Source organism: Lycorma delicatula, chromosome 6 (genome assembly GCF_047948215.1).
Source record: "Lycorma delicatula isolate Av1 chromosome 6, ASM4794821v1, whole genome shotgun sequence".
Taxonomy (NCBI): domain Eukaryota; kingdom Metazoa; phylum Arthropoda; class Insecta; order Hemiptera; family Fulgoridae; genus Lycorma; species Lycorma delicatula.
This window is the reverse complement of record NC_134460.1, coordinates 37306246-37322570: the sequence shown is the minus strand read 5'-3', so window position 1 is coordinate 37322570 and position 16325 is coordinate 37306246. Positions and strand designations below refer to the sequence as shown.

The following is a 16325-nucleotide window of genomic DNA, read 5'->3' as shown; positions in this document are numbered from 1 at the left end:
TTAAGAGAAGATGATAAATATAAAGAGGAAGAAAATGTTAAAAACCAAAGAAAGAATAAAAAGAACAGAAGATGATAAATATAAAGAGAAAGAAAACGTTAAGACCAAGGAAAGAATAAAAAAATTCAGAGGATGATAAATATAAAGAGAAAATTTGAAAACTAGAGAACGTGTACACAAATTAAGATCAAAAGAATTACGTCTAACCAAAGAGCGATTAAATGATTGGCAACAAAAAACAAATAAACGAAATGATGATCAACTTCTACTTACGGAGAATATTGTCCGACAATATCGGAGGAGTAATGAACAAAAGATAACAATTTTTTGCAATTTATTAAAGATCGGGCATGTATGCTTACTCAATGTATATTTTGTTCTTGTAAGGGTCTATTGTTTAGTCACTCGGTAGTTAACTTTAATGTAGATAAAATTAAACAGAGATTAAAGGAGAAAATCCAAAAATAATACGATTCTAAATTATAATTTTCAATTAATATTAAATAATCCGATGTTTCACCAAATCTATTACATAAATACATATGTAATATTGTCTATTAAATTACATACACACATTTTTAAAAGTACATGAAATTTTATTTCACTAATAACTTTTGATTTTTTTCGTATTTATTTTTTGTTATTATTGAATAATTATTTATTATAAAACATTTTTTTACAATCACGGGTTAATAATTATTAATAAATCAATATATTTAAATAAAAAAATTAATTAAAAAAAAGTTAAAAATAAGAAAAAGGAGATGAAGTCTGATTCGAATCGATGTGTCTTCCCCTTGTAAGATCCAAATATTTCATTAATTAAAATTTTATTTGGCTATAACTCTGGAACCAATGAAAATATACAGTTGTTTTTCTACATGAATTTGTCCCTGTAATTATTCAATGTCACTCGTATAATTAATTACCCATCTAATTCTTCGATGTTAAATATTGCTTTTCAAAAAGAAAATTATTAATAATAAATATTTTGAAGTATTTTTATATTTATTTGGTTATTTATATTTTTGGGTTTGAAGTTAGATAAGATTTGATTAAATTTGAATTTTTTAAATCGCCTGTTTCATTGATGTTATATGATAGTAAGGTTTTTAAATGTTAATTTTTAATATTGCAATAAAAAAAGGAAAGAATTTTATTTTTATTATTTTAATATTATCAGTAAAATAAGAATCTACCGTGTATATTACGAATATTTATAAATAATGTACTGTAACAGCACAATAAATATGGTGGTAATTTTTCAGGTCTGTAGGTAAATTAAACTTCAAGGTGTGGCAACACTGTTAGTCATTCATATCGTTCCTTCATCTCATAGCTGACATCTGTCTGTGATAAGCCGACGTCGTTTCGTGTCCTGTAAGCAAGAAAAATTGACGACTTTCCTTATCAGTTTACAGTAAGTTGAACATTTATTTAAATACGTATTTATTTTATAATGTTCGTTGTTTATTTGTTTAAGTATTACTACAGATATTGATCATTAATTTTATATAGTATTTAGGTAATATTTTTATTTCATTTTGTTTTATTAATGTAATCCTCTTCAATCATCATGTTATTTCAAAATAGATAAATAACAACTAAAATTAAGTTAAATATCATATTCGATTTTTTATTTTAATTTTATATTTCAGGTCATGTTAATAACGTTTGTAATTTCTATATTATAACCTAACATGAATATTTTTGAATTATGATCCGTTTTTAAAGAGCGGTAAAATTGAAAGATTATATTTTTCATTTATCTCATTTTTTATCTAGTTTTGGCTGCATTCCTATGACTGGTTCGATGCTATTTTTCATTCCTTTTAGTTTTATTCTAATCTTTTTCTCCGGTATTATTTAGTACATCCTGTATTCCCGATTATCTAAGTTATCTAGTCCTTTTTTATTTATTATTTTGAATCTCCATGTTACATCTCAAAGTGTTATTATATATAACGTAATTTCTACAGAATAACTTTATTCCTGTCGATTATTTTGCTTTGATTCGTTTACAAGACTGTTTTATCTTCGAAATATTATTTTATCTTACAGAAGACATCATTTGAAGAAAGAAATGTACATTTGAAAAAACAATGGGAAAATGCTATGCTGATTTTAAAAATCGGCTGTTAGTTACGATTTTTATTGTTCTAAAGTAGTCAAAGATTACCGTAAGCAAAGTTTCAAATCACCGTTGTTTAGGCTTTAACAGTATTAATCAATTGTCGCACTAAATAACTATTGAAAGGGTTGCTGTATTCTTTCAACAACCATTTGGCTGTAGTACCATCTATACAACAGCTACCTGGTTTGCGAGGCAAACAACCTGGCTTGCGAGGCTCTCCCGCTAACTACGCAGCTCTCATAATACCTAGAGGGCGTGATGTTATAATAATTATAAATATTCTATTATAAAACCGATTTCCTTTAAAAAATACTCGATCTTCTACTTTTCATTTAATTCATTTAATTACGGTAAGGAAAGATATAAAATTTATTTACCGTATTATTTGAATTTATAATTATATCTATCTTTCAAATCAAATAATTTTATTTTTAAATTTATTACAGAAATCAACCACTTGATTTGTTTAACTTATAGTAATTCTTTTTTTATTGATACGACTAATTTCATTTCTTCTAAAGCTTTGTAAAGAAAGAAATTTAATTATAATTAATGATGTTAACAAAACTCCATTCTTTTATTTAATTAACTTCTATATTAGTTTTTACTTTATTAGATTAATCAATTTTATTAAAACTAAATTAATTCAAATAAATTACTCTAGTACAAAGACTAGCACAAGAAATAAAACAAAATTTACGATGATTTTTAATAATAAAAAATAATTATTGTCATGTAAAACAAAAGAAAAAAATATATAGAAGGATATATAACAAAAATATGGAGTTGCTAGATAAATATGCAAATAATAAAATCTCTCACGAATTATCTATCTCCAAATTAATAAAAAAAAACCTGTTTGAGATTACCTTTACAATAATTTTTCAATCAAACTTCAACACATAACAGTAATGAAGTTTCTGTGGCTTTTTTATATTTACTCAACATTATAGATTTTATCATTCACTCAAAATCAATTCTATGATTAGAAGTTAATAAATGAGTAATTTTTGTGACTATTAGTAAAACCTGACCATTATGTTGATAAAATACTAATTATAATTAAATAAAAACATATTAACAGAGGTCGATAACAGTCAGTAAATCAATTTATCGCTTAATCGCCTTTCAGAGCTAAAAATTGCATAAAAAAAATTTAATTAGGAATAAAATGAACAAATATAACTAAATTACGCAGCATAATTAAAATTCGTAAGTAATGCATAAAAAAACATTGAATCGGAAATAAAAATTAGTTACTTTATTGCTTCAAAAAATATCCCCAAATTTACGGATTCACATAGCAATATGTATAATATAGTTAACAATATTTTGGTTAATTTTTTTCGTTATGAAATTCAGCAATCTATTGAATAATTTTGAGATAACATAAAAGTAAAATTTTTTAAACGCTTCGATTTTCTACCGCTGTAACATAACGTTACCGAACGATCTTAAATTTTTGCGTATGTACATTTATACTACCAATATTTCTATTTATACTTCTCATAAAAGAATAATTTCAAACTGTTATATAAATACAAGTAGCGTAGAGGAAAATTCCATGTTTAAGAAATAAAGGAAAACTACGTTCCAACATTTTTTCCCGCTCTCAAATATATAAATTCGTTTTTCTACAATATCAGTAGTTGTTTACTATAGGCAAAATACAAACCACTTCTTTAACTAATACCGTATTGAAGTGTAGAATTAATAAAACGGGAATAAATATATATCCTCTGTTTTAAATATATTTAAAACAGATGATGGATGAAAACCGAAAGCGTTAATAAAAAAATAATCTTAGAAAAGAATTTAAAATTTGGATTTTTACATTTTTAATATGATCAAATTCAAATAAGTGGCCTATCTAAGATTAAACATAAGTCCTTAATAGAAATAACTTGTTTTACATTTAAACAAATATAACAAAATAAAATGTTACATACATCAGCGGTATGTTAATTATTATCTTTTAAATAAAAAAAAAGAAAAACTTACAAGTATGTAGACTCAAACTCTGTAATTTATATACTATTGTTACTTGAAAATTATTGATAATATTATTATTAAATATATTTAAAACCTGATCTGACCCTGGAACAATGCTGCTGTATATAATAATATTTGAATGTAATGAAAAAACGTTTTTTTTTCAAAAAGCGTGACTTTTTGCAGATATATATCAATAATAAAACATAAAAATAGATTAATAATTTGACCGACGTATGATTTTAGTTCCAAACAAAAGCTTGCAAAAAATCTTGTATGCGGGAATGAAAAAATGGAAATTTGTAGCGTATTAAAAATACATGCCTGACCGGGATTGTAACCCGGGACCTCCGGATGAAAGCCCAAGCTCCATTCCATCACGGACATCGAAACGAATAAACATACGTTCTAGTACACGTCTCTAATATTGCCTTGGTTTTATACAGAAAATTATATTTGATTTTTTTTAAGCACTTTTCATTAACAGGTTACGTTATTAAATTTTTGTTTTCCTGTTGTAATGATTGATATCCAGGAAATTTATGTTGTGTTATTGTTATTTATAAAAGTATTTGATATTAATAAGATAAAGAAAACGATATCGTACTCTAACAAGAAAGCATATGACTTCGTAAACTTCATTTTTCGTACGGTATTTTTAATAAAAAAAGTTGACATCACAGCTGGGTGGACTTTCCCGTCACACAGCTATCTATAAATAAAATATAATTTATATAATAGTGATATATTAAAAAATCCTACTTTTTAATTACAAGATAACTATATTGGGTTGAGGTTAAAACCGCAAATTTCAAATCTGGTATTACCAAAAAAAAGCTTCTATTTCATGGACTTTAAATAGTAAAATCGTTTTCAGCGCCCTTGAAAATATATAAATTGTTACCTCACACTACTATGTTTATTACTTTTTACCCTAACCTTAAAACTAGAGTCAAAGTTCAATTTTATAAAATTTTGTTTTTAAAGCAGTCTAGATTTCAATAAAAAAAGGGAAAGAAGAAAAATGCATGACTTTTGTTCGAGTCCGGTAGTTCTGTGGGGTTTGGGGCTCCCAATTTAGTAAAGACAATTTAATTTATATGCGTAATTAGACGAAAATAGAAGAAACCAAAATGAAAAACTACAATCATTGCGAATTACAACAAAGCTTAGACCATTTTTGGGACGGGTGGGATTTTGCCAAACCTTTTTTTGCAACTATTGTTATTTTTTAATCGTTAGAAAATGTGCCTAAGGTATATCCGACCTTAATCATGCAAAATCTCGAGATACTGAGGGTGACCTTGCTTTAAAGTCTCATCCTCTTGACCTTTTAAGTTGAAGATTAAATGGCATCAATGTCTCTTATATAGAAGTAATCTAAGTTTGATCAAAATCGGTCCAGTACGTGAGGGATCAATTATTATTACTTCAATTATTACTGTTGCTATTTGATTCCTGTAAATGTTAGCGATTGATCTTCTAACTCCGTACTTGATCCCTAATTGTTTTAAAATTCTGAACATTTTATTCCAGTTTACGTTATCGAATGCCTTTTCTAGATCTATAAATGCCAAGTATGTTGGTCTGTTTTTTTTAAATCTTCCTTTTACTATTAATCTGAGCGCTAAAATTGCTTCCCTTATCCCTATGCTTTTCCTGAAACCAAATTGGTCCTCTCGTAACACTTCTTCCACTCTTCTATCAATTATTCTGTTCAGAATTCTAGTTAAGATTTTTGATGCATGACTAGTTAAGCTAATTGTTCTGTAATCTTCACATTTATCTTCTCCTGCTTTCTTTGTTATCATGGCTATAACACTCTTTTTTAAGTCTGACGGAACTTCCCCGTTTTCGTAAATATTACATACAACTTTGTATAATCTATCTATCGCTTCCTCACTTGCACTGCGCAGTAATTCTGCAGGTATTCCGTCTTTGCCAGGAGCCTTTCTGCCATTCAAATCTTTTAATTTATCTTAGATTCAGATCTCAGTGTTGTTTCTCCCCTTTCATCCTTTTCGGCTTCCTCTTCTTCCTCTATAGCACCATTTTCTAATTCATTTCCTCCGTATAACTCTTCAATGTATTTCACCCACCTATCGACCTTTCCTTTCGTATTATAAATCGGTGTACCATCTTTGTTTAACACATTTTTAGATTTTAATTTATGTACCACAAAAATTCCCTTAACTCTCATGTATGCTCCGTCTACCAGTGATCATTTCTCTTTCCATTTCTGAACACTTTTCTTTAATCCACTCTTCTTTCGCTAGTGTGCACTTCCTGTTTATAGTATTTCTTAATTGTCGATAGTTCCTTTTACTTTCTTCATCACGAATATTCTTATATTTTCTACGTTCATCCATCAGCTGCAATATATCCTGTGATATCCAAGGTTTTCTACCTTTGTTCCGCCTAAGTTCGCTTCTGCTGAATTAATAATTTCCTTTTCAACATTCTCCCATTCTTCTTCTACATTATCTTTTTTACTCAGACCTCTTGCGATGTCCTCGTCAAAAATCGTCTTTACCTCCTCTTCTGACACCTTTTCTTTAGGTTTTTAAACCTCAATCTACATTTAATTATCACTAAATTATGGTTGCTATCAATGTCTGCTTCAGGGTAAGTTTTGCAGTCAACGAGTTGATTTCTAAATCTTTGCTTAACCATGATATAATCTATCTGATACCTTGCAGTATCACCTGGCTTTTTCCATGTGAATATTCTTCTATTATGATTTTTAAACTGGTGTTGGCAATACTAAATTATATTTCGTGCAAAACTCTCTTTTTGCTCAGTCCATATTCTCCCATAGTATTTCCTTCTTTGCCTTTTCATTGCTTGCATTCCAATCTCCAACTATTATTAAATTTTCATCCCCTTTTATGTGTTTAATTTCTTCGTATACTCACTCAAACTCATCATCATCATGTGTACTTGTAGGCATATAAACGTTAACCATCGCTGTCGGGTTAGGTTTTGATTTTATCCTTATTACAGTGATTCTGCCGCTATGCATTTTGAAATACTCTACTCTCTTCCCTATTTTCTTTTTCATTACAAAACCTACTACTGCCTGCCCTTTATTTGAAGCTGTGTTAATTATTCTAAAATCACCTGACCAAAATTCGTTTTCCTCTTCCCACCGAACCTCGCTAATTCCTACTACATCTAGATTTAATCTATTCATTTCCCTCTTTAAATTTTCTAACCTACCAACCTTTTTTGGACTTATAACAATCCACGCTCTGACTCGTATAATGTAATTTTTTAATTTTCTGGTGACCCCTTCCTCAGTAGTTACCACCCTGAGATCCAAACGGGGGACTTGTTTAACTCCGGAATATTTTACAAAGGAAGGTGCCTCCATCTTTGTTACATGAAAATGGAGAGAGTTACATTTTCTTGGAAAAAAGCAGCTGTAGTTTTCCATTGTTTTTAGCTGCGCAGTACTCAGAAGATTGAGTGATGTTGATGTGGCCGTTTAAGTCTTCCCGACCTGTGCCCTTAACAACAGCTGAAAGAGCTGCTGCCCTCTTTCAGGAATAAACACTATATATATATATAATTTATCCATCAAGTTAGTGGTACAATTACATATTAACCGACTAAGAAAATAAAACAGATGATATATAAGTTTCTAAGGATTAGATAATTATTTTTCTTATCGAAGGTCGAAAGAAAAAATTTTTTTCACATGAAACATATTATGTAAGATGTTCTATTTTCATAGGAAACATTTAAAGAAATTAAATACAAGGAAACAGAAAACTGAAGGAAAAAATGATTTCTGTTTTTGTTTTGTTTTTTTTTTTTAACTTTTCTATACATTACTTTAATTGATCAAATGTGCTTGCAATTTTCAGAGTACAATAAATTTTTATTGAAGAATCTTTAGTCATTTTTTTATGAAGAAATATAAAAAAGTAGTTCTCTAGTAAACAGATTTTTTCTTCTTTTTATATCAGGAATTATTAAATATTTTAGATTTTATTTGTTTATTTCTTAAGTTTTGGAGTCTGATTAACTAATTTGTTTAAAGTGCAACTAACCATCGTTTTTATTACTAAGTGACATTATTACATAAATATAATACTTGCATTAATTATATTTCGTTATATATATATTTACACACACATACACACACACACACATATATATATATCGTGTGTGTAATACACACGAGTATATTATGAAATAATAATTGAATAATGCTCAATTACTGCTATCGACCTATGATGAGATGATGAGAAATGGAAAATGTAGGGAGTGAAAAATTCCAAACAGATATATGACTGAACCTTTCCGATGAAATAAAAGACGCTAACAATCCACCATAGAAATCACCTGATGTCGGGAAATAGATGTTGGCCATGATGGGCTGTTTTATTTTATATATATTCTTATTTGTTTGTTATTTATTTATTTACGGTAATAGCTCTTACATAATATTGTTAAATAAACCGAAATTTTTTTAGATATTACATCAAGAAATAGTAAAGAATTAATTAACTTTGTTGACACTGATTTCTACTTAAAATTTCCGTAAAGGATATAATTAAAAGCTATTTCTAAGGGTTCATTATCAGTCCTATTCAACGAACTTACAAATAAAGCGTTAGTACTGCTGTTAAAAGTAAGTAAATGCCTCATCAAAATAGAATATGCAACAAGCTAAACTTTGACCGATGAAAATTCAATAATTGAACAAAATAATTCGTGTTCCTTCGTGTATTTGAATAAAACATAAGAACAAGAAGAAAATTTGTTTCGTGAAAACCCATTTCAATTTATTTATTTTTTTCTCATTAAAATTTTTTTATCTGGAATATATATTCATTGAACAGATTTCGATACAAAAGTGAGGAAGAACCTACGGTAAAAAAATAAAAGACTTAATGAAGATAATTTAAAATTCTATTTTTTTTCTCATCACTTGAAATCTGCCATTAAAATGCAACTTCAGTTAAGTAATAAATCCATTTTTGCCAAAAGGAGGAGGATCCCTGTTCCTTATTAAAGTAGTAAAAAAAAGTAAACATCCCAGAAAAGAAAAAAGGTTTTTTCAAATATTAATTTTTGTAATATGAAATTATTTTGTCAAGATCCCTGACTGTAAATTTTTTTAAATTCATTAAATTAAGAGCGGGATTAATTTTTTTATTACAGTTTTTTAAGTGTATCCTACACGTGAGTAAGTGTTCAAAGTTGTTTTTCTTTCAACAAAATGAGTTGTTCCGCTAATAAATATTTCAATTGAAGATATAATTGATAACTAAGATTTCAACACGCAAACTGAAGTATATAATTAAAATAAGTACGTTCATCAAATTTCGTTAAAGTATGTCTTATCGTTCATCCGTAATCCCATACTAACATAAAAACAAACAAAAAAGAAGTAATGGGATAACTGATAACGGGTAGAAATTTAAATATTGGACTATTACTTCGATTTTTTATGAAACGCAAAAATAAAATGCACCTTAAAATTTTACGATATAAATTAATTCAAATGTACAGAGTACAATTAATCAGGGTGCATCAAAATTACTCTCTTAAAATGTGAAATTAGTCTATGTACAAACTAATACTTCCCCATATGTCGTTAGGTGAACGCAATCATCAGTTACATCTCTTGGCATTAATCCGGTTCGTTCAGAACTTTTACGATTGTGAGACGAGTATGCCATTTTTACGAGTGGCCTTGTGTGTTGATTTCAGGGGCTAATTTTCACAGTTAATTTAATCACTAGGATATTTCTCTCCTGCCTAGTTTATGAAAAATTTGTCACAGATCTCATTGTAAGTTTTGTTTTCAGTGATAAGAATTCAAGGTGATACAAGGCTCATAAACGGGTTTCTTTTACCCGAATTTGTATCACTGACTGCTCGCTCTTTATGTAAAAATACATTTAAAAAAATTATAGTTTTTTTCTAATAATAGAACCGACTTCACGTTGCAATAAAAATTCACTTCAAAAATTTGAAATTTAACAAAAGATAGAAGTTATCTTTTACTTTTCAGTAAATTTTGGTTTAAGTTTATTCTGTTATTTAAAATCATATATATCATATTTGCCCGAATATAGGTCGCGGTTTTTCCTACAATTTCTATCATAAAATGGGAGGTCGACGTATATGCGGGGACTCCCTCAGGCGAAGGAGTGCATTACATCCTCCATTAACTAGGGTTTCATCAGATGCATTCCTGCTTGGCCAAAAGTAACTAGTACTGACAGACCTCAATTGGACGGCCTGAAGGGGAATCGTGCCGGGAGAAAGACGCAAATACATTGTTAGTTTCCCAAGGTTAGCCCAAGTAACGATTTCAACCTATATTAGGTAGGGATCGATTTATATTCGAGCAAATATGGTATATATTTTACGCAGATTCACAAACATCATAGCTATTGTATGATTATTTTTAACAAATCAGGGAGGGATATGTGTAAGATTTACAAAATATTATTCTATTTGTTTTTTTGTCCCTAAAAACATAACTTTCCATAAACATAATCGGCATACGTATTTTAGCTTATTATAATCACGTCTTATTGTAGGAATAGACTCGTTATAAGTTGTTAATCACCTATATTAATTCTTTTAAACAATGGATATCGAGCCCTCATTAACAACATTTCAAAAAATTAATGTTAGTTCTTTGCTGAATAAATCAATTTTTTTCAAACGTATTGAGTTTATTTAACAGTTGAATTTTAAAAATACTCGTATATCGGTTCCTGCAATATTTCCGAGAAAGATGTTGTTCCTCATATAAATTGTTTTTCCCCATTTTTTAATGAATTTAAGTTTTTTTAACCCAGTCAACACCATATACGACTGAAAATTTTTCTGTTTTTGAAATGTTTTTCAATTTGTCGTGCCGTAATGGACTTTGTATTAATCTAATACTATGAACTCTGATATTCTATTTTTAAAAGGAAATGCATCGGGAATGTAATTTAGTAATAAATAAAATTAGGTTAGTTTACTTTATATACGAGTATATATATATATATATATATATATGTTACAGTAAATCTGATTAATCCTGTGATTACGCATAATTACCAATAAATTTGATTAATCGCCTTCAATGTTGGAGAATTTAGTAAATATTAAGGAATTTATTAAATATATACCGGTAATTTTACACATTCTCCATATTAACATATTTTACATATTAAAATAACAACTCGACTATAAGCAGTAATTACTGAATCTATTGTTTAAATAATCAAAAAATTACTGTTAACTAGTTGAACAGTACGTTACGTTTGGTTAGATTTTATTGATTCCATGTACTGACGAATCGTAAAACTTAACCAAACATAACTTCCTCGCTTCGTTCGCTAACCTCTTCTAATTAATGATAAATATACAAATTATATTTTTTATTCTCCAACATTAAAGGCGATTCATCAAATTCACCGGTAACTATGTATAATCACCGGATTAATCAAATTTACCGAAACACACACACACACACACACACAAACTTTACAATACATAAAACAGATATATATGTTTATATATAAAAAGGTTTTATGAATAATAAAAGTCATTAAAGTAATAAAAAAGGTTCATTAATAATTTTGAACACCTAACGTTAGAAAAAAAACTTTTTATTAATTTAGTACAAAAAAAAATAACTACGTAAATATCTACGAATTGTATAATTATATTGTCATCTGAACAAAACATCTGTTTGTTTAGACCAATAAATATTCATGCTAAACCGTGTTAGAATAAATTTAAAACTAAATACACTGAAAACCCGTTTACAGAAATACAATTATCTAAAAGTACGAGTAGATTTACATTACTTATAAAAAAAAAGGCGATAATTTGCACGAATTAGATAATTGGAGAACGAACAAATTTCATCATTGAGTAACGGTGGAAGAGACTGATATCTTATAGCCTGTCAGAATTTTAGATTTATTAAAATTCTTTTGGATTATAAAAACATAAAACAATTCTTTCCTACCTTAAATTTTCTTTAACTGAGAAAATATTAATATGATTGATCGACGGTTCACGCTATCCGCGTTCTATTCGTATAGCCCACTACCGATGATATTTATCGTGTTCTTTTTTTTTACCTATTTATGTATCATTATCGTACCGTCAATCGCATATAAAAGTAACAAAACAGCCGACTTTCTCAGTCAGTTAGTTGCTGTACCTCCACATAGATACAATAATTCGGAAAACAGACTCTTTCAATAAATCAACTATTCTCAAAGGAATTAAACTCAAATCGGGTATAGAACAAACAGTAGGTAGCAGTATTAGAGAGAATCTCTTGCGTTGCTAAGCCTGTCAACAATGTCAACAGCCGTACGATCGCATAAAATACCTTCATACACCATAATGCTCTTAGGTTCTACCAGAATCGTATGATATATATGTATATATAGAATAGAATGACGAAGATCATCAAACGTTAAATTATCGTTGCGTTCTCTAGGGTATGAGAATTAGACTTAAAGATTTAAAAAATAAATTATTAGTTGATTTTTTTATCAAAAGGTCGATTATACAAGTATTTAATGCATTAAGAACGGAGAATAAAATGTCAACAACGAATCCTGCGGTAGGGCAAGATTCGCGTTGGTCCTTGGTTGGGCTATTTAAGTCGGGTGTTGAGTTTAGAGTTTTAATCCGCTTTAGACGAGGATTGTCTAAAACGATACTGCATAAGTTTTATTCATTAATTTTATTAATACAATTTTTTTTCCTTTTTTATTTTTTTGTATTTCGTAAGCTTTGTTTATTTATTTATTACTTCATCACTGCAATTACTTTCTCATTTATTTTTTTCTCAATATCTAAACATCATAATTGTTTAATATTCGAAAGAGTTATTTAATTAAAAATTTATATATTTTTAAAAAATTGTTTAACGTAACTCTTTCTATATATGTTTAAATATATTACGATCATTAGATAATTTTACACAACATACCGGGTGTACAAAAAAAAAGGGTATCAGGGCTTATTAATAAACTAATAGCTATTTATTTAAGCTATTTAATATCTCTTAAATTTAACTTACAGTAATGAATCACAAATAAAATAAAAGAGTAAGACTTACAGCTTTTCCCTAAAACTGTTCGACTTTTCGAACACCGTTCATCACGCGCCACACGTCCAGTCAATAGGAGAGTTCTTCCATATTATAGCCAGTATGTCTGCTGGACATACTGGCCATAATATGGACATACTGGCTATATATGGATAGCAACCAATAGGAGAGATCTTCCATACTATAGCCAGTATGTCTGCTGGAGTGATGGAAGCGACAGTTTCTTCAACCCTGTGCTTCAAATCGGCTAGATCAGTAGAGAGCGAAAATACATACACAATACTCATTATAAAACCCCAAAGTAAAAAAATCACACGGGGTCACAGATCGGGTAAGTTTGTAGACCACCGCAAACAAGCTCTGTTATCGGGTCCTTGCTGACCGATCTAACGATTGGGTAATTCAACCGATCCTGCACATAGCTATTTACAACAATGAGGAGGTGGACTATCTTCTTTACAAATAAAATTCTCTGGTTCATCTTGCAGTAAATAAAAGAGCATAATATGCATTGTATTCAAATAAGCAACTCCTGTTACGGTTGATTCAGCGAAAAAGAACGCTCCGTAAAATCTTTGTCGGGATATTACAAAGAAAACGTTTATTTTTAGTTTTTTTAAAACGGGATTCCATTCTCATTATAAGAGTATGAGAATTTTCTGACAGATACGAATATTAATTATGTTAAATTTTCCGCTAAGATGAAATGTTGACTCCATTTAACACATTACGATCAGGAAAGTCGAGATTATCATACTGCAAAATTTCTATCTCGACCACGTATAGCGTCGTCAGAAGGTTTCAAAACCTACAAAGTTGTAAACGATATGGAGGCATATCTAAGCATTTCCTTAAATCATTCCACACAGTAATCACTGACATTGCTAATTTACGACCGCATCCTAGCATCTTCTTTTAGTACTACGCGGGAAAGATTTTCTGACACTTTTAACATTTTCTTCAGATACCGTCAGTCATCCCGTACTCTTCCCTTTACACAGACATCCGGTCGTTTAAAATCGATTATATCTTCGACGAATGTTGCTATTACTTGAAGGATCGCAATTAAACTTTCTAAGGTACGCATGTTGAACTTTAACTACAGGTTCACGTTTAGTGAACTGCGAAATACAGAAGTTCAGGAGCCAGCATCTTTGCTAGGGGCGCTGTCAAGAGGAAAGACAGGAAATCAATATAGTGTCCTGCGCGCAACTAAAACTGTCCTTTTTGATTTTTGGTTTTAGCCTTAAACCAACATTTTAATCTCATTCTACATATATAATAAAAATAAAAATCCCGATATTTTTTTTTATGTACCCGATGTACACTTGAAAGTGGTACATCGGTACCACTACATGGTAATATGGTTTACTATCGATAACAAAGCTCTGGCATTTATCTGGAACGAAAGAAGTAAACATTCAAAACCTTGTACGGAACAGTATTTCAAAAGAAAAAGATTTTTTGTAGTAGAGTAAGTAGTATTTAGTCTGCAGTAAAATTTCTAGAAAATTATTTTTTGATGAAGTTTGTTATTTGAATTTTTAGTTTACTTTAAGATTAAATTAAATAAAAAAAAAAAACAATGAAATTGTAAATCGTACAGTAAGAATCTCGTAGATATCATTTCTTCCTCTCAAAAAACAAAAATTTATGTAATAAAAATAAAACTGCTTTTAACAAAATGATACTGATATCAAAAAAGGTAAGACACTACATTTCTATTATCAAAATCTGTTATAATTTAGAATTTTGTTTAAAAAAAGGATACATGTTAAATATATATAAGAGAAAATAGATATGCAATAACAGATAATAAACGATGTTTAAGCGTTACATGCAAAAAATATAAAAATTTGTTTCAAAACTGTTACCGGCCTGATTTCATTTATTAAATAACGAATAATCATAAGAATTGTATTATATCTGTAAATTTGATATATATTATTTGTCATCAGAAATTATTCTTTGAAATCAGTCAATTTTAGAAATTTGAAATGAAAATTAATTTTTGGAAGTTCTTTAACTATTCTAGTACAATTTTTTCTTTTAGATTCGACGAAAATATTATTTACAGAACTATTAATGAGTAAAAAAGTTTATTGGCTGTCATTTTTTAATTTTTTAAGCTAAAACATTTCAAACTTCTTAATTTTTTAGAAGATTGTGCTCTGTAAGTATGAACCGAATTTCGTTAAAATAGCTCTATCTTTATTGAAAATAGCTCTATCTAAATTTTTATTGAAAAAATAGAAAATAAGGCGAGAAGTTTATTTTAATGCCATGAATCTCAAGTTTTGTGTATAATTTGAACACCACAAAAAGACCTGTATACCACAAACATAACACAAAGATCTAGGTCAGTATTCTTCCACCACGTCAGGAGTACTTCCATCTCCAAAGACAAACGCAAATCATATCAGCATTTCTCTATTAGTGAAGAGAGGCAGCATTTTGTAAAACAAAGAAATCAAAATGAAATTTCACTTTTTTAAATTGGAAAAATCAATTGGTAAAATGTAGGTAGAGTTTAGATTGTAACAGACACAAAATATTACCACTGCACAATTTGATTCTCAAACATTTTATGTCGGATATCATGAAAACGGAGAAATTGCAATTCTGGGATCTATGTCATTCAATTCTCAGATCAAAAAAAAAAAATAAGAAACCATCAAGTTTACCCTTTATATAATGCCGTAAAAAATTCAGTCTGAACTCATTTCACCGGGGAACTGAAATTCCGGCAAAATTTTTTGCTAGCCGTTACTCAATAACAAAACTTTATAGCAAATATATTTCTCTGAACTTATTCCCTTATTTCAAGTTCTAGAATCAGTTCCCAAATAGTTACCTTTTCCTCCTGAATCAAGATGTATATTTTTATATGAATGTTGAAATATATTGAAATAGTTATGATTGTTACAAATTTTTAAAGTGGATTGATAAAAGTGGAAACAGGAATACACATGTCAGATTGTAATATTTTTGCAATTTTTGATATAAATAGCAACATTTCATTAACAAAAAAGGAGTTATTTTTCAAGAAAAAAGGATCTACATTTTCTCTAATAAAACATAATACGATTTTTTTTTGTCTTCAGT

At 28.7% G+C, this 16325-nt stretch overlaps 1 long non-coding RNA gene across 1 annotated transcript in view; it reads left to right on the top strand.

Moving 5' to 3' along the window:
* The first annotated feature begins 1345 nt into the window (after nt 1-1345).
* The window catches only part of LOC142326992 (uncharacterized), a 93314-nt gene continuing 78334 nt past the window's right edge, over nt 1346-16325 (top strand). The window contains exon 1 of the long non-coding RNA XR_012756887.1: nt 1346-1420. This is a non-coding gene — a long non-coding RNA (uncharacterized LOC142326992). The remainder of the gene's footprint in view (nt 1421-16325) is intronic.